A 17,910-nucleotide genomic window follows, 5' to 3' on the forward strand; every position below is an offset into this window, starting at 1 on the left:
AATGAATTTTTTTATGACTTGACCAAATTTTTAATACCTGAACCTTTAGTAACTTAGTCACATGTTTGGTCCAAATGACTTGTTTAGCAAGTCCAGCACTAATTTTAAACACACTTGGTAACAGACCCTAATTAGCAGGGCGTTACATTTAATATCCCAGATATTAGGAGTACATTTACTTTGTGATCAAATCATATCCCTATATAAATGGGAATTATTTGTATTAAATGTAATAATTATGTAACTGCGTGATTGACTCACGCAATTACCCAAACTTGTCCATGAAACTTCCTTATAAATACTGGGAATATTGGACAGGAAAATGGACCATTATTCTGTAATACCAAAACTCTTCCAAAATAGAGAGAGAAACAACAATAATATTAACTCGTGGACTAGGTGGATTTTAACCATTGAACCACGTAAAAGTTATGTGTTCTTGAGTGAATTCACATTATTATTCTTTATGGTTTACTATTAAACTCTAATATGCCTTATTATTTCTTAATACACTGTTGGCAAAAAAACCGCGTCAACAGTTTAGTGCTTTCTTTGAGAGCAAATTAGTGCTTCATCAAAATCCCAGTCGATTCTCATCATGGTGCTCACTTGTTTAATGCACGATAATGAGATAGAACAGTTTGGTCAGCAGGAGGCCCATCATATCACTATTCTGAATGAACATGGCCTTGAGATTCAGCAGCGACCGGGAAAACAACCGATGGGTCATGGCGACAATGGGAGTTTGGTGTCATTGCCATTGAATCCAAATCCAGACTACCAAACTGCATTCGAATTGGAAAACATGTAATTGAGAAGCCATCTCGCTAAGGCAAACAGGTAGATTGAGGAGGTTTTGGCTCGGTTACCCCCTCTTGCAACCGACGTTAATGTCAGAAAGAGGCAAAGTGGGTCTCACAAGTCCCAAAGGAGTAATCAATCCAAACCAAGTCGATTAGTCAGAACTGCTACCCCAAGTTCTGTATCTACAGGGTGAGATCGCCAGAATTCTCAACCTAGTGGCCCTCATAGGGGTCATGAGTATGTCAGTCGGTCAGTTAGAACCGCAACCCCAAGTTCGGTGCCTCCTTCACAGGTCCCTAGAAATGCCCATGGCAATCCACGAGGAGGGTCTGGGACAAGATCACAAAGACAAAATGTTCCAACAAAACCTCTTACTTGACGTTTGGATCGTCAGGTGCAGAGAGCTAGAGACAATGGAGTAGAACATAGGCAGGCTAATTTAGTCCATCCTGATGGAACAAGGATTGCCTCACCAATAAGGCATCCCCCGTCACCTATAAGACATCGGATGCCACCAAGTAGGAGAAATCCACCTCCATCTATCAATACTTACATCCCAGGGACACGTGTTGAAAATCTAGATCCTCGACCCCAACCGCAAGCTGTAAGCTTCACAAATGGGAGTTAGTGGACCGAAATTTGTCGTATTGGTAGGCCCGAGGGCGACCTAAGAAATCAATTAAGTTCAGCGCAGAGCCCTCGGTACGATCCACAACCCGATTTGCGCGATCGTCTAAATGTGAAGAGGAGGAATCCAACTCGGGATGAAGGTATTAGTTATACTCAACAAGAGGGAGGTCCATCCATAGTACGCAATATGGGAATAGTGCCCCACAAAACAAAGCTCGAGCTTGGAGGGATAATAACCCATCAAACGCATATGATAGGATGGGAGCTGTTGAACATCCCCCAAGTAACCTAGGGACCAGAGACCAAACCGTCGAGAGACTAGCTTTGATGGAAGAGTAAATGAAGTGGCTTTTATCTGGAAAAGACAAAGACGATTGCGACTCAGAGGACGAGCTCAAGCCTTTCACTCCGAATATTGCGGCGGCCACATATCTGATAGGCTTCAGAATGCCACACTTGTCAAAATTTTATGGAGATGGAGATCCATCAGACCACCTTGGAATGTTTAACACCATGATGATGTCCCACAATGTCGGCCTCGATTTAAGGTGTATTTTATTCCCTGCAACTCTTGTCGAGCCGGCCAAGCAATATAAGAGGCATTCCATAAGCTCGTGGAAGAAGTTTTCTTCTGACTTCAAAAGAACCATTCCGAGCGTCACAGGCAGCTCGGGTTGATACCAATTCACTGGCCAATGTAAAGCAGGAACCTGGTGAGACGTTGAAGGCATATCTAAGTAGGTTTGCCAATGTCGCTGCACGAGCTAGGGATGTTGATGATAGCTCCAAGCTCATGGCACTGAGGACAAGAATCCTCATCGGGGGCGATCTATGGCAAGAATTACAAATAAAAGGAGTTAAGAGTGTAGATGACTTCTTGGTCCAAGCTCAAGAGTTGATTAATCTAAAAGAGGCGTGAGCTTCCATCGTAGGAACCAGCCAGACCCCTGTCCAGCCTGTTGGAGTAATAACGGATGTTACAGCTATGGTTCAAACCGTTACCCAGAATAACCAAGGGGGAAATAACAAAAGGAAGGGAAATGGCAAGGGCGACCAGAGCGGGACGAAGAAAAATAAGTCTGGGGAGAAATTCAAACATGTTTACACTACTTAGACCGACCTAACGGACACTAGGGAGCCCATCATCCTGGAAAATTCTACTTTCCTTCCATGGAAGAAGCTAGAGCCATCGTAGAACTAGAGGGCAAAGAGACATTCTTCAAAGTTCTGTCGATTCCATAATGACATCGGGCATAACACTGATGACTGTCGACAGCTGAAGGATGAGATTGAAACTCTCAATTGAGCAGGACCTTTGGCCCAGTACGCCCGAAATCGGGTGGTCCCTAATCAGCCTGCTGGATCAAACCCTCCATCAGTTCCCGAAGCTCCAGTAAGTCAAACTAAAGATCAAGCGAATCAGGTCGACCCTCCTCCGATAGTAGGGGAGATATAACAACCATTTTGGGAGGACCTCATTTGGCAAGCACGAGCAGTGGGGCCCAGAAGAGGTACATTAACAAATTGAAGTCTCATAACGAAGTGGAGTTCGTCCCAGAGCAGTGGTTATCGAAACAACAACGATTGGAAAAGTAACCAATCATCTTCACAAAAGACGATGTTAGCCACGTCCAATTCCCACATAACAATCACTTGGTCATAACCGTTCAGCTCGCCAACCAGAGGGTCTAGAGGACACTGGAAGATAACGGAAGTTCCGTGAATCTACTTTTCAGGTCCACCTTGGAAAAAATGGGGTTTTCTGTAACTAATTGGAAGGCGAACTGAATGACTCTGTACGAGTTTTCTAGTGAAGGGCTGGCAGCCATCGGGACGATCGGATTGGTAGTAACATTGGGAGAAGACTCGTGAACTGTTTCCAAGTTACTTGAGTTCATGGTAATCGATTGTCCAGCTGCGTATAATGCGATTTTGGGCCGACCTGCACTGATGGAATTTGAAGCCATAACCTCTATCGGCCACCTAGTAATATAATTCCCCTCAGCTGCGAGAATATGCACCGTCAGAGGTGATCAGCTCGCTGCCAGAGAATGCTATAACATTTCTATGAAGGGAAAATCACAACCTAGGCAGCAAGTTATGGTCCTAAATGACAGAGGTGAGGTGTCCTAGGCAGTAGAAGTTACTTGTGGGATGGAAGAACCTCAACAAGCAGAGGATAGTGACGTCGCCCCATGGACAACATTGACCCACGAATGGGTGAAGATAGGTTAGAACTCCAAGCCATAAAAGAGCTTGAGGAAGTAAACATTGACCCTAAAGAAGCTTCAAGAGTCGTAAAGGTTGGAAAGAATCTTGATGGTAAAAGGAAGAAGAAGCTGGTCAATTTCTTACAAGAGAATCTGGACATTTTCGCCTGGTCACATGAAGATATGGTGGGAATAAGCCCAAGTGTAATCGTGCACACTTTAAATTTGGACAAGAACATGCTTGCAAAATCCCAAAAAAAGGAGACACTTGGGAACAGTCCGAGCTGAAGCTCTTGAGGAAGAAGTAGCACGATTATTAAAGTGCGGATTTATCTGCGAGGCAAAATACCCGAGTTGGGTTGCCAATCCCGTGCTGGTCCCAAAACCAAATAGGAAATGGAGGACCTGTTGGGGTTTTATGCCTTAATTAAAACCCAAATTCCTTGTAATCTCATTTTATATTATCAATAAAAGAATAGAAATCATTTTTTGACTTGGTCAATCACTTTGCTCACATGTTTTATTTTCATGATTATTTGTTTGATATAAACTTCTATTAAATCCCGAGCATATAGCTAATCTTATTTATAGTGACGTAATCACAGTGGAATATAAATATGATTATATGTTCAAAATAAGTTAGTCCTAAGATTAGTCAGTTCACCGGATTTACACTGACTTGCCAATCTACGATATGATCTACTTACACATTACAGTGTTATGTTCTTTCCAGAACATTAGAAAAGTAGATAAGATCGGATGTATTTGTTACATCAAACAGGGCCGATATTGACAGTTGATAAGATAAGTAAACATACCGTTATTATCTATTCTAGTCATATCATATAGTTGACCATAGGTCAATTCAATCTCAATTCTGAGTGGTTAGTATTCTAACTGATTGTATTATTTGAGTTCTTTGTCTTGTTCGTTACCAGCTTACCCTACGGACTAGCCCATACTTACATCTTGGGAACTCAGTAGTATAATTGAGTGGGAGTGTTAATCATAGATATGAACATCTATAGCTTCTGATGAAGAAGTGAAATGATGGTTTCCTTGTAGTTTAGTTCAAGGTGTTAAATGATAGAGATCTCATTTCAGTAATTAAATTAGTTTACTGAAATATCATTTACAAGGAACTAAGTGTTTTAAGGATAAAATACAATGAGGGGTAAAACGGTATTTTAGTCCTATCTCATTGTAGACCGTCTATAGAGGATTGAGTGACAATTATGGTTGTAACAATGGATAATTAATAGAGTATCTATATTTGTTATAGAGCGTTCTATGAATTCAAGAGTGCAATTCCAAGTCTATAGTGGAGTCACGAGGAATTAATAAGTTAGTAAATTTATTTGTTAGATTTATGATAACTTATTGGAGCTTGATTTCATAGGCCCATGGTCCCCATTGTACCTTGGATAAAATCATCTAGATAGTCTCAATTAATTGATTTAATCATCAATTAGAATTATCAAAGTTGACCAGGTCAATTTTGGATAGTTTCACAGAATTGTGTAATTTTGAGAAGAAAAGAGAAATTATGGCAGATTTATTAATTAAGATAAATTGGTATCTAAATTAATAAATAAATTTAAATCAATGTTCAAATTATAAATAATTAATTTGATAAAGGATTTAAATAATTATTTAATTAATTAAATCAATAGAAAATAATACAGGCCTTGATTTTAAGTCCAATGGGCTTATAATCAAATGGGAAATTTCACGGGCTTATAGCCCATGATAATTTCGACCTAGGGCTTCAGAATGGCTGTTATTTTATTGATTTTTTAATTAAATTAAATGGCCTAATTGAGTCTATAAAAGGAGTGCTTAGAGAGAAGTCAAAAAGAAGTTTGATAAGTCACAAGTCAGATTTTCTAATAGTTTTAGATTCTCTCTAAACACAAGTCATTTTCTAAGCCCCTTTGTTATTTTATCTTCTTCTCTCTATATCTATCTCATGTGTTGAGAATTTCCCACACTAGTCTAGGTGGTTCTAAGGATACATCAGAAGATTGTGAAGAAAATAGAAGATCGGTTCAGTTTCTTGATAATACTCTGCGATAGAAAGGATACAAGAGTTAGAGAAACTGAAGGAAGGACTCTTAATTCCGCTGCGTATACTGTAAGTATTCTATTATTTGTTTCTCTTTGAATTCAATTTTAGAAACATGTTTTAGGCTATCTCGTATTAATTTGTTTAATATTAGATATACATGAAAATAAATAAAGATCATGTATAAGCTAATCCAACAGGACCTGCATCGACTTCTTCAATCTGAACAAAGCTTGTCCCAAAGATTGTTTCCCACTGCCAAGGATTGATCAGTTGGTAGATGCCACGGCAGGTCACGAGCTCATATCCTTCATGGATGCATATTATGGATATAACCAGATCGTGATGAATCCTATGGACCAGAAACATACTAGCTTCATGTCCCAAATAACGTATATTGTTATAAAGTTATACCCTTCAGGCTAAAAAATGTCGGAGCTACATATCAGCTCTTGGTCAACAAGATGTTTGCTAATCAGATCGGGAGAAGTATGGAAGTGGATGTCGATGATATGCTTGTTAAATCAAAGACTGTCGATAACCATGTGTCTGATCTAGAAGAATGTTTTGGGATATTGAGGAGGTATGACATGAAGCTGAATCCTCAGAAGTGCACTTTCGGAGTGGCATCTAGAAAATTTCTAGGATTCATAGTCAACACAAGGGGGATAGAGGCGAATCCTGATAAAATCAAATCGTTGTTAGAAATTCCCTCGCCCAGGTTATGTAAAGAAGTTCAAAGCCTGATTGGAAAGGTGGCAGCTTTGAATCGTTCCATTTCAAAATCAACTGAGGAGTGCGAACAGGCATTCCTCGACCTAAAAACACACCTGACCGAGCCTCCAGTGCTATCTAAGCCTATGTCTGGAGAACCTCTATTCCTTTATTTGGCCATGACAGAAAATGCAGTCAGTGCCGTGTTAATTTGAGAAGAAGACCATGCTCAAAAACTAGTATATTATATAAGCAAGAGACTTCTCGGAGCTGAGTCACGATACCCACTGATAGAGAAGCTGGAATTTTGTCTGATATTGGCTTCCAGGAAGCTCCGATCATATTTCCAGTCCCATTCAATCAACGTCATTACCGACCAACCTTTAAGGCAGGTGTTGCAAAAACTTGAAACGTCGGGACGTCTTTTAAAATGGGCTATCGAGCTTAGCCAATTTGAGATATTGTATGTGCCACGGGCCTCAATCAAAAGTCAGGCCCTTGATAATTTCTCCCGAGAAGGGAATCAATTTCATACAGCTCTAAGATTCAGATTTGAGGCATCCAACAACGATGCCGAATATGAGGCCTTATTAGCTGGGCTGAGAGTGGAAAGGGAGCTCAAGGCAAAGGTCGTCCAATGCTATAGTGATTCTCAGCTCGTGTTTAATCAGGTGTTGGGAGAATATCAAGCTTGAGGTACCAAGATGGCAGCCTACCTAACTAAGGTGAAGAGAGTATTGTCTGAATTTGAGTACAGTACTGTTGAACACATACCTCGTGAGTAGAACTCTAATGCTGACACTTTGGTGCGGCTTTCCATTACCAAAGAAGTTGAGACATTGAATGTGGTGCTAGTGGAGTTCTTGGAAAGTCCAAGTGTAACAGAAGAAATGATAAAGGTCGAAATGATCGACACAATACCGACCTGGATGACTCCCATAATGTAATACCTCACAACAGGAAGGATACCTGACGATAGAAAGGACGCAAGAAAAGTACCTTATCAAGCTCTGCGGTATGTAATAGTGGATGGGACCTTGTACCGACTTGGTCATTCATTGCCTCTCCTACGATGTGTTCTGCCGGAGGAAGCTAAAACCATTTTACAAGAAGTACACGAAGGCTTTTGTGGAGATCATGCTGGGGGGCAAAACCTAACGCTGAAAATACTGAGGCGTGGCTATTTTTGGCCCACTTTAACAAAAGACTCAATCTCGTATGTTCAGAAGTGCGAAAAATGCCAGCGTTTTGCCATAGTTTCCCGAGCTGCTCCAGTCAAGCTAACAATGATCTCATCCCCATGGCCATTTGTGGTATGGGGAATCGACCTAAAAGGGTCCCTATCTATGGGAAAGGTAGGAGTTCGTTATGCGGTGGTGGCGATCGACTATTTCACGAAGTGGGTAGAAGTCGAACCTCTGGCAACCATCACTTCAAAAAGAGTCCTAGACTTTGTGGTAAAGAGTATAATATGTCGGTTTGGGCTCCCTAAAAAGATCGTGTCAGACAAGGGGACACAATTCAACAATGATCTCTTCACTGACTTCTATGAAAAATACGGCATTACTAAGAGTTTCTCCTCACTAGCATATCCGCAGGCCAACGGGCAGGTCGAGGCTGTGAAAAAAACCCTAAAGGTGAGCCTGAAGAAGAGGTTAGATGAAGCCAAAGGATTATGGCCCGAACAGCTCCCACAAGTAGTTTGGGCCTACCAAACTTCTCACAGAACCTCCACGGGACATACTCCTTTTTCCTTAACTTTTAGAAGCGAGGTCATGCTTCCAATCGAAGCCAAGGTAGCCACCCACAGGCAAAGGAAATTTGGCTAGGAATAGAATGATGAACTACTTAACGCATCTCTCGACCTGATTGAAGAAAAATGAGAAGAATCGCAGTTACAGCTCACCCATTATCAACAAAAATCGCTCGCTATTTTAATTGTAAAGTTAAGAGACGTAGATTTGGACTGGGCGACCTGGTTCTCCGAAGGGTCTTTTTGGCGAATAAGGATCCCAATGACAGTGTATTAGGCCCGAACTGGTAGGGACCATATCAGGTCATTGAGGTTTTGCATGAAGGAACTTTCAAGATAGCTCGGCTGAATGGGGAAGTAGTCCCACGTACCTGGAACACCCTACATTTGAAAAAGTATTATCAGTAGTACCACCATAAATATAAAGCTCATTTATAAAATCCTTTGATTAAATAATAGATGGATTATTAAATAATTTTTCTTTTTAAAATTGTATTAGTTCGTGTTCTAATGTTTGTAAAAGTAACCAAGAAAGTTTCTACATTCTGGTTACTTGGGGGCACATAACCTGAGGTTGGCCAAATTAAGCCTGCTTGATACGATTAGGAAACTTAGAAGCTTGGAAAAATTGAATATTCAACAGCTTTTTAAAGCTCGAGTGTTCAATAAACCTAGCACGAACTAAGTTTAAAATCATTTAAAATCCTAGACGTAACCAGATCTGAAATTTAGAAGCTTGAAAAAATTGATTATTCAATGGCTTTTAAATTTTGAATTTTTAATAAACTCAGCACGAACTAAATTTAAAATCATTTAAAATCCTGGACGTAACCAGGTCTGAAACTTAAAAGCTTGGAAAATTTGAATATTCAATGGCTTCTTAAAGCTTGAGTGTTCAATAAACCTAGCACGAACTATTTTTAAAATCCTGGACGTAACCAGGTCCGAAATTTAGAAGCTTGGAAAAATTGATTATTCAAAGGCTTTTTAAAGTTCGAATTATCAATAAACCCAATGCAAACTAAATTTAAAATCATTCAAAATCCTGGACGTAACCAGGTTCGAAACATAGAAGTTTGGAAAAATTGATTATTCAACAGCTTCTTAAAGCTCGAGTTTTAATCAACTTAACGCGAACTAAGTTTCAAACATTAAAAACCCTGGATATAACCAGGTTCGAGGCTTGATTCTTGACAGGTATAGTACAAATAACCAAACAAAAACTTGGATATAACCAATCTCAATAAAATCTATCTTGATCTAAAAATCGATTCCTAAAATCTCGAATGTACAAATCTAAGGATTCACAAGCATGAGTGTAACGACCCAAAATCGCTATTAAGGCTTAAGGGCCTAGATTGTGTGCCAGGGGGGGGGGGGGGATGTTGGGATTTATGTGTGATTTTATGAGTTAAATGCATGGTTATGATTTAGAGTGTGTTATATGACTATTTGATTATTTGAGATGCATGACTATGTGTTTAGTATGCATGTTTAGGTAAAATAAATATGCATGGGGACCCCGTTTGTGTGATAGGGGTAAATTGGTAATTTTAGCCCGCTTAGGGCATATATGTGATAATTGTATTATGTGATTTGTACCACGTGAGTGTGGCGTTTTTATTGTGATGCACGTGCCGAGACGGTCCTAGAGAGCAAGTTAACTTAAAAGTCACAACGGGACTTTATACCCGGCTCGGGAGGAGCCCAGGGGTACTTTGGGAATTTTGTGGTTAAGTAGAGAATTAGCGGTTGATGGTTATTGGTGATTTAGTAACCTGGGTAACCATTAGTTACTGCTGAGAGTAACAAGTTTAGGTGAAAGAAATGGTAGAATTGCAATATAGGAGAAAGGACTAGAGTGCCCTTGAGGTTTAGTTAGCAAAGGGTTTTGATGAAGGGGTAAAATGGTCATTTGGCTGGGAATTTGATATGTTGCAGCTGGGTAATAAGGGGTACACGGTTTGGGGCTTGGTCATATTTTGGTTTTGTTAAAGAATAGAGAGAAGAAAAGCTAGAGGAAAAGCTAGGGCAAGAAGAAGAAGAAGATGAGTGAAGGAGCTGAAATTGGAGACTTAGGAGATGAAGGAAGCTTAGGGTTGGATTCTTCATTCAAGGTAAGGGTTCTATGTAATTTAAGGCTTGTTTCTGTTATGGTTTGAGGAATTTAAGCATGGTTTAAGTTTGAGTTTTGGGTTTTTATTTTCTGAAGTTGAAATCAAAGATGTGGATTTTTGGGGATTTGATTGTGTGTTTGGGTTTCTTTGATGATGTTTCTGAGTTGTTAGATGGTCTATGTGGGGTTTTGATTTGGTTTTGGGGCTTGGGTACCTGCTTGGGATGATTTGGAGTGGTGTTAGCTCGGGGAAAATGCAGGGAGAAACCCAGAAATCTGGGTTTCGCGTAGGAGCGTCGCGGCCCTGTTCTTGGGCGCCGCGGCGCGAGGCTATTTCTGGGCAGAGGGAGGCTTCTGACTTGCTGGGCGCCGCGGCCCTATTGAGCAGGGTGCCGCGGCCCTCTTGGGTGGCGCCACGGCGCTAGGCCATTTTCAGGACTTGAAATTTTGCATTTTTGAGCTTTTGCTCCGGGGGTTCGGGGGATGTTTCCAATGATTTGTTTTAGGAATTTGGGAGTCCCGAGAGTGTGGGATTGGTCCCGGGAAGTGGTTTTGAATTGATTAGTATTAAAGGATGTTTTATGTGTGTTGTGACTAGGCTATTGGAGAGGCTCGTGCTAGAGGACCGTGCTCGTGACTTTGGTGCATTGTGAAGCTCGGGATACAGGTAAGAAAACTGTAGCACCCGAGAATAGGGCATGGGCCCATAGTGTTATTGCAGGGCATGGACCTAGATTGTATTGTGTGCTAATGTGTAACGACCCAAATTCGCTAGTAAGGCTTAAGGGCCTTGATTAGTATGCCTGGAGGGCCTAATGGAGATTATGTGTGGTTTTAGTAATTTAGATGCGTGATTATGATTTAAAGCATGTTATATGATTACTTGAGTATTTGAGATGCATGACTATGTGTGTTAGTGTGCATATAGGCCCAGATTAGGTTAGAAGGGCATAATCGTAATCTTGGCCATTATGGGCATAACTGCTTTGATATATGTGATAATTGTTGAGACCACATTATTATGTGGATATATTCGCGATCAGTGACTCGAGACGATCCTAGTGAGCAAAGTAGTGGAAAAGCCATAGCGGGGATTTATACCCGGCTCGGGGTGAGCTCAGGGGTATAAATGGGAATTTAGTGGATGAGCTGGAGATTATTATAACATTGAGGAATGCTATTGGTGATTAATTAGGTATCGGGAATTAAGCGAGAAATAATAGAGACACTCGAGGAAGTAGCGGGAATTGGGCAAAATGACTAAAATGCCCTTAAGTGGATTAAAGGACTAGAGTTAATAGGGAGGGCATAAAGGTCATTTGATTCTTAAGGATGGGTATTACTGAGGTTTTAAGTTAGTGGAATTTGTAGAATATCAAAGGAGTCTGAAAAAGAAGGGAAAAGAAAGAGGGAAAACAGAGAGAGTTTCTCTAAGTCAGTTTACACTTTCCTTCACCTGTTTCTTGAGAATTTCTGGAGTAAAGCTTAGAGAAGAGCTGGGATAACTAAACATCAAGGATCTTGACCTAAGACTAAGGAATTGGTAGAGGTTTAGCTGGGTTTCACTAACACTTGAGGTAAGATTCTAGAGTTCATCCATTTCTGTTTCTGGTTTTTAAGTTATGGTACTTGAGTTTAATTGAATGGAACTTTGGGGAATTCAGGCTTAAGGCTGAGGAATAGCAAGCCAAGGGAGCCTAGGGATAGCTTGTGGGCGAAATTCTATCAAAGGTATGAATTCTAAGCTCTAATTCTGTTGTTCAACTGGTTTATGTTGGGTTTAGAGTTTGGAGGTGGCTATGGTGAATTTTGAGTTTGTGATTGCATATGCTTGGGTTTTAGATGTTTAGGGTGCTTGGGATGAGTGGAGTGTGGTCATGAAGTTGTTTTTAAGTTTGGGTAAGAGTTGGAAGAGGTTTGGTTGAGGTTGGCTCGAGAAAAATCGCATAAGGGAAATTTTGGTGTTGGGCTGTCTGTGACTAGCGCTACAGCGCTAGCCTTTGGGCGCTGTAGCGCTAGGGCTTTTTGCTGGAAGGGTTTTGGTTTCTGTCTGTAGCGCTATAGTGCCCTCCCAAGAGCGCTGTAGCGCTACCCTGCCTTCTGAAGGGGATTTTGGGATAATTTGCAAGGGTTTTTGACCTAGGGTTTGGGGTTTGGTTCCACCACCTTGTTTGGTGGAACTAGGACATCCCGGGGGCTCGGGATTGGCCCCGGGGCTAGGTTTTGAACTTGAGGGTTGATGATGACTTTGGCCATGATTGTGTTTAGGTGAGCGCTAGGGCTCGAGTGGGATCGTGCTCAAGGTGTCGAAGGATCAAAGCTATTGAATTGAAAGGTAAGAGAACTGCACCTGGTTATATGATTGTGATGGGACTAAGTGCTCCCGAGATTTGTATCATGTCAATGTTGGTATCACGCCATGGGACATGTAAAAGCGGTCTAAGAGTGCCGTACATACTAATAGCGCACAGAGCGCGACTCGGCCATTGGGAGCCATGAACACTGGGATAACAGAGGGAGCAGCCTGTGAGCGCTAGCCCTGGTTATCATTTATAAATTGTGCATGTAATGTGTTGATGTATCTAGTATGTGGAATACTTGACTATATTGAATGGTTATTTGACTGAGGCTATGTGACGCAACGTGAGATATTGACTTGTCTGATAATTGCTTATGCTTTGTTGATATTGTGTTTTCTTGCTGGGCCTTGGCTCACGGGTTCTACGTGGTGCAGGTAAAGGCAATGGCAAGTTGGACTAAGCCTGAGGTGGAGAGCTCCGAGGTGAAATGTACATAGCCAGGTGTTCGATCACCACGATCGAGGAGGGGACCAGGACAGAGATTACCTAACCGCTTGTTTTGCCTTAGTATGGCTGGATATTGTACCTGAGTATTGTAACTTTTGTAAATGATCTTTAAACTTGTATTTTTGGGATCCCGTGTAAACAAATAGTGTTTCTTAACGAAAAATGTGACTTATGAGACCAAAATGCTTTAACCCTAGTCCCTTTGAAACTTCTGCAACACAATTTTAATTAAATGACTTGATTAGCAAGTCTGGCACTTTAAAAACACACAGTGTAACGGTCTTGGCTATCCAGGGCGTTACATAATGTATAACCTTAAATGAATTATTATATGTTGAATGATTATTTCGAAATGTATTATATGTGTGATTATAGTGCAATGAACGGCTAAGGCCGAGAGCGGCAAGGCCGAGAACGGCAATGGAGCCGAGAACGGCGAAAGGCCGAGAACAGCAGTGGGGCCGGAAGTAACACTTAGCACCTGGGATGCTTATAGTCAGGGTAGGACCCAGTGGATAAATGTGATATCCTTACGGTGAGGACTGAGACCCCAGGCTTTGGTAAGGTTTCGGGGGCGGCACGGCCGTGTTTGCTTAGTCTAATGGTTGACCTGTTTATCTGTGGACTATCTGGTATGATTAACTGTATAATTTGCATATGTTATGTGCTGCATGAGTTTTCTTGCTGGGCTTCGGCTCACGGGTGCTCTGTGTTGCAGGTAAGGGCATAATTTGAGTCAACCAGCCATGAGTACGGAGAGCGTGAAGCGATGCGTACATGATTGGCCTGCCCGACTGCTTTGGTTGGGGGTTTATTCGAGAAATGGCTGTAATAATCTATGATTTTTATAACTGATCAACTGTAAACTTATTTCAAGATGTAAATAGTTTTCAAACCTTATTTTGGGATCCCAAACGTTTAATGCTAGAAGTTTTTAATGAAACAACGCATTTTTAAGGATTACAGCCTTATCTTTTAATTAGTCACACTTTCGTTTTAAAAACCTCGATTAGCGAGTCTTTGCACACTGTTTTGTCTTAAAACTCACTTGGTAACGGCTCTAAGGAAGTAGGGCGTTACAATGAGAGATAATAAAGGAAAGATAAGTGGATCAAAAGATGGATATATATTGAAATAAAGCCAATAAATTACATGAGGAGAAAAAACCTCGAACTGGGCCCGAAAGCAATTTTTTAATATCAAAAAAATGTTAAACAATTACAAACAAAAAATAAATACAAAGGGGATATCATTGGGCTCCATCAGCTCGCCCCGAAGATATGACCTCCTCGCCATCTCCCTCCGTCATTCCAAACACATCACCAGTCTCTGACAGTTGTTGCAAGAGCCGAGCCTTGAATTTTGCAAGGTACGGATCCCACAGCCCGAATTTCATGAGAGACAAGTTCTCATCCGAGTTGAAGGCCCAACAATGGTACAACATCTCTTCCATGGCCGATGATGATGTTGCTTTTTCTTCTTTGGTTGTGACTTCAGCCTCGAGCAACTTTGCTTTGACCTCATCAACCTCGGCCTGAAGTTGTGCAATTTGAGCTTGGGAGGCAAACAATGCAGTCTTTGGAACCTACTCGTTTTCTTGGGATGACGCGAGAGCAGCCCTGGCATCATGCTCATTCTTCTGAGCAGCCGTCAAAGCAGCTTTGGCGGCCTGCTCGCCTTCTTGAGTAGAAGTCAAGGCGGCACGTTCCTCGATGGTCCTCAAATCCCTCACGCTGACGTTGTAGGCGTGCCCCACCATGTGAGTCGTAGTCTCATAAACGATACCCCGAAAGGCTTCAGGGATCTTCTCTAGGTCCTGAGGGTTTACTGGTGTATTCGGACGGTGGGGTCTTGGCGCCTCGGTCTGTATAACTTGAGGGGCCATGAAGCGAGGTAGGGGAGGAGGAAGTTGCTCGGTAGTAACCTTAGCCACAGGAGTTGGCTCCCAAGTCAAGCTCGTCTCCTTATTTTTGGTGGGGGGTTTTGAGGTGTTCCCCGTTGCAGGGGTGGCCTTCTTCGTAAACCTGGGATTCTTTACGACGGGGCCCAAGCCGACTTTCTTAGCCTAGATAGCAGCTCGGAGATCGGGGGCTCCTGGTTGTTCCATCTCTTCACCTGAAAAGAATAAAAGGAGTTAGTTCACAAAAATAATGTTTCAAAAAGAATTTATAAAGAAAGAAAACAAAGATCCTACCCTTTGGGTTGGGGGAGGAGTCTATTATCACCAGCTCGGGTGTTTTGACCGGAATAGGTACGACCTCCAACCTTGGAACTAATGGATGAGAAGGGGAATCTACAGTTAATATTTCTAGGATCCTAAGGGGTTCAATGAATGTAGACGAGCTGATTTGGGTTAAAACGAACTAACCTAAAATCGGCAACAGCCCTATCTAATTCCCTAAAGGGGTATGAGTTACCTTGGCCGGAGGGGCCGACTGCTACCCCTGATGCAACTCGTTCTAGATCGAGTTCCCAGATAGCCTCGAGAGCCCGCATTTTTCACACTAAAGGCAGCTCGTCCTCTTCGTCCTCAATGGTCGGAAAGGCCTCTTAAGAGGATGCGAGCTCGGGGATCGTCAGAAGGGTAGCCCGAGTCCGCAAGGCCTATATTTGACCTTCACTGATCAACTGGCAGGCCAGCATCGTGACATCATTCACGACCTGGCGATAGTCCTTTTCATTGGGGGGAAGTCTAGATAGCTTCTCATACTGGCCCCTAAGGGTCACAGACTTTTCCGTCCTCGCAAATATGGCTGCACGAGAAACAGATTCAATCAAGACATGTACAAAAAAAAGTCTTAAAGGAACAAAAATTCATTAATTAAATTTGTAAAGATAAGGAACTGACGAAGTCAGTTGAAGTATCGATGTTCGCAGTTCTAGAATCCATTGGACATAAAGAACAAGTCTTTGTAGTCATTTGGATGACTTTGAAGCTCGATGACAGGGGCGGAGTTGGGAAACCACATGAGGTAATAGAATTCGTCACCTCGCCCTTTCTGATCAGGGCTAGCTTTGAGGCAGAAGAAGTACAGTATGTCTGCTGAGGTGGGGACCTCCTACTTACGCTTAAAAAACATGTACTTCAACCCCACCAAAAGTGTATACGAATTTGGGGCGAGCTGGAATGGAGCAAGCTTCGCGTAATTCAAGAAATTTGCGAAATATTGGTCCATGGGATGGAAGGCCCCAGCCTTCAAGTGCTCATCACTCCAAGCCGCAAAGTCGTCTCGGAGAGGGGAACAGCTCTGTTCCCCTTCGAACGCAGGACGGACAAGGAGAGTTCCAGCTTCGACCTCTATGTTGTGGCTTAACATAATCTTATTTACCCTCCCCTGGGTCGTGATCTTTGAAATGATACGCTCAGCCTTGAAGTATGTGTTGGGGTCAACTACGAGCTCCCTCTCCACCATCGGACTGAAGTGCGAGATGGGAGATTATGGAGCGATCTTCTTCCCCTTGTTCTTATGTTGAGAGGACGAGCTCGAGGCATTCTTCTTTGGGGCGTTCTGTTGGGAAACTTCATATAGGATCATTATTTATTTTCATGTAGATCTAATATTAAACAAATTAATATGAGATAACCTAGAACATGTTTCTAAAATTGAATTCAAAGAGAAACAATGATAAGAATACTTACATTATACGCAGCGAAATGAATGAGTCCTTCCTTCAATTTCTCTAACCCTTGTATCCTTTTTGTCGCAGAGTATTACCAAGAAACTGAACCGATCTTCTATAATCTTCACAGTCTTCCAAAGTATCCTTAGAATCACCTAGACGAGAGTGGGAAATTCTCAACACATAAGATAGACACAGAGAGAAGAAGAGAAAATAACAAAGAGGCTCAGAAAATGACTTGTGCTTAGAGAGAATCTAAAAACTATCAGAAAACCAGTGTCTGTCGTCTTGTGACTTATGAACTTATGTTTTCATCTCTTACTTAGCACTCCTTTTATAGACTCAATTAGGTCATTTATTAAATTAAAAAATCAATAAAATAATAGTCAATTCACAGCTCTAGGTCAAAATTATCATTGGCTTTAGGCCCGTGAAATTTTTCATTTGATTATAAGCCCATTGGACTTAAAATCAAGGCCTGTATTATTTTCTATTGATTTAATTATTTAATTAATTTATCAAATTAGTTATTTATAATTTGAACCTTGATTTAAACTTATTTATTAATTTGGATACCATTTATCTTAATTAATAAATCTGCCATAATTTCTCTTTTCTTCTTTATATTACATAACTCTATGAAACTATCCAAAATTGACCTAGTCAACTTTGATAATTCTAATTGATAATTAATCACCCAAGAAAACATAACCTCTAAGCTATCTGGTTCTAAACCTTTTCCCTTCATTTCCTTTACCTCGAATGGGTATTTTTTAAATTAATTCACCATTAGAGTTACCCAGATTCACCCAAAAGTTTTCCAGTTTTATGAGCGTCTTATGTCTAAGACATTTTTGGACTCACCCGTTGAACCTAAGTCAAAACCTTTCCCTAAGAACATTTAGAAATAGCCTAACAGCAACTACAATGAGTGTTGCAGGTGAACATGGTGAGGAACAGAAATTCCATTGGATAAAAAAAAAAGAAGAAAAAAAAAACTCTTCAAACCAAAGAATGAGATACTTACAAGAAGTGTGTTCGCTGACGGTAAGATGAAGACTCGACAACGGGAAGCTCCTGGAAAGCTTCTGAATGACTGGGCACGATGAACGGTTTTGGGGATTCTGGGAAAGAAGGGCAGTTTTGGAAGTTCCTAAAAAGGAAAAATTTTAAATGCAAAGGTGGTGCAG

The 17,910-nt window shown here is 41.3% G+C and overlaps 1 long non-coding RNA gene across 2 annotated transcripts; it reads right to left on the minus strand.

Annotated features, from left to right (window-relative positions):
- Positions 1 to 14,246: 14,246 nt before the first annotated feature.
- On the minus strand, positions 14,247 to 16,602 carry LOC133780532 (uncharacterized). 2 transcript variants are annotated; one of them, XR_009869393.1, is made up of 3 exons: positions 15,948 to 16,602; positions 15,517 to 15,852; positions 14,247 to 15,214 (listed from the first exon to the last, which is right to left on the minus strand). It is a non-coding gene; the product is annotated as an uncharacterized LOC133780532 (long non-coding RNA). The 2 variants fall into 2 exon arrangements; XR_009869394.1 differs by having other exon boundaries at positions 15,294 to 15,852.
- Between the last annotated feature and the right edge of the window lie 1,308 nt (positions 16,603 to 17,910).

This window comes from Humulus lupulus, chromosome 5, assembly GCF_963169125.1.
Source record: "Humulus lupulus chromosome 5, drHumLupu1.1, whole genome shotgun sequence".
Lineage (NCBI taxonomy): Eukaryota > Viridiplantae > Streptophyta > Magnoliopsida > Rosales > Cannabaceae > Humulus > Humulus lupulus.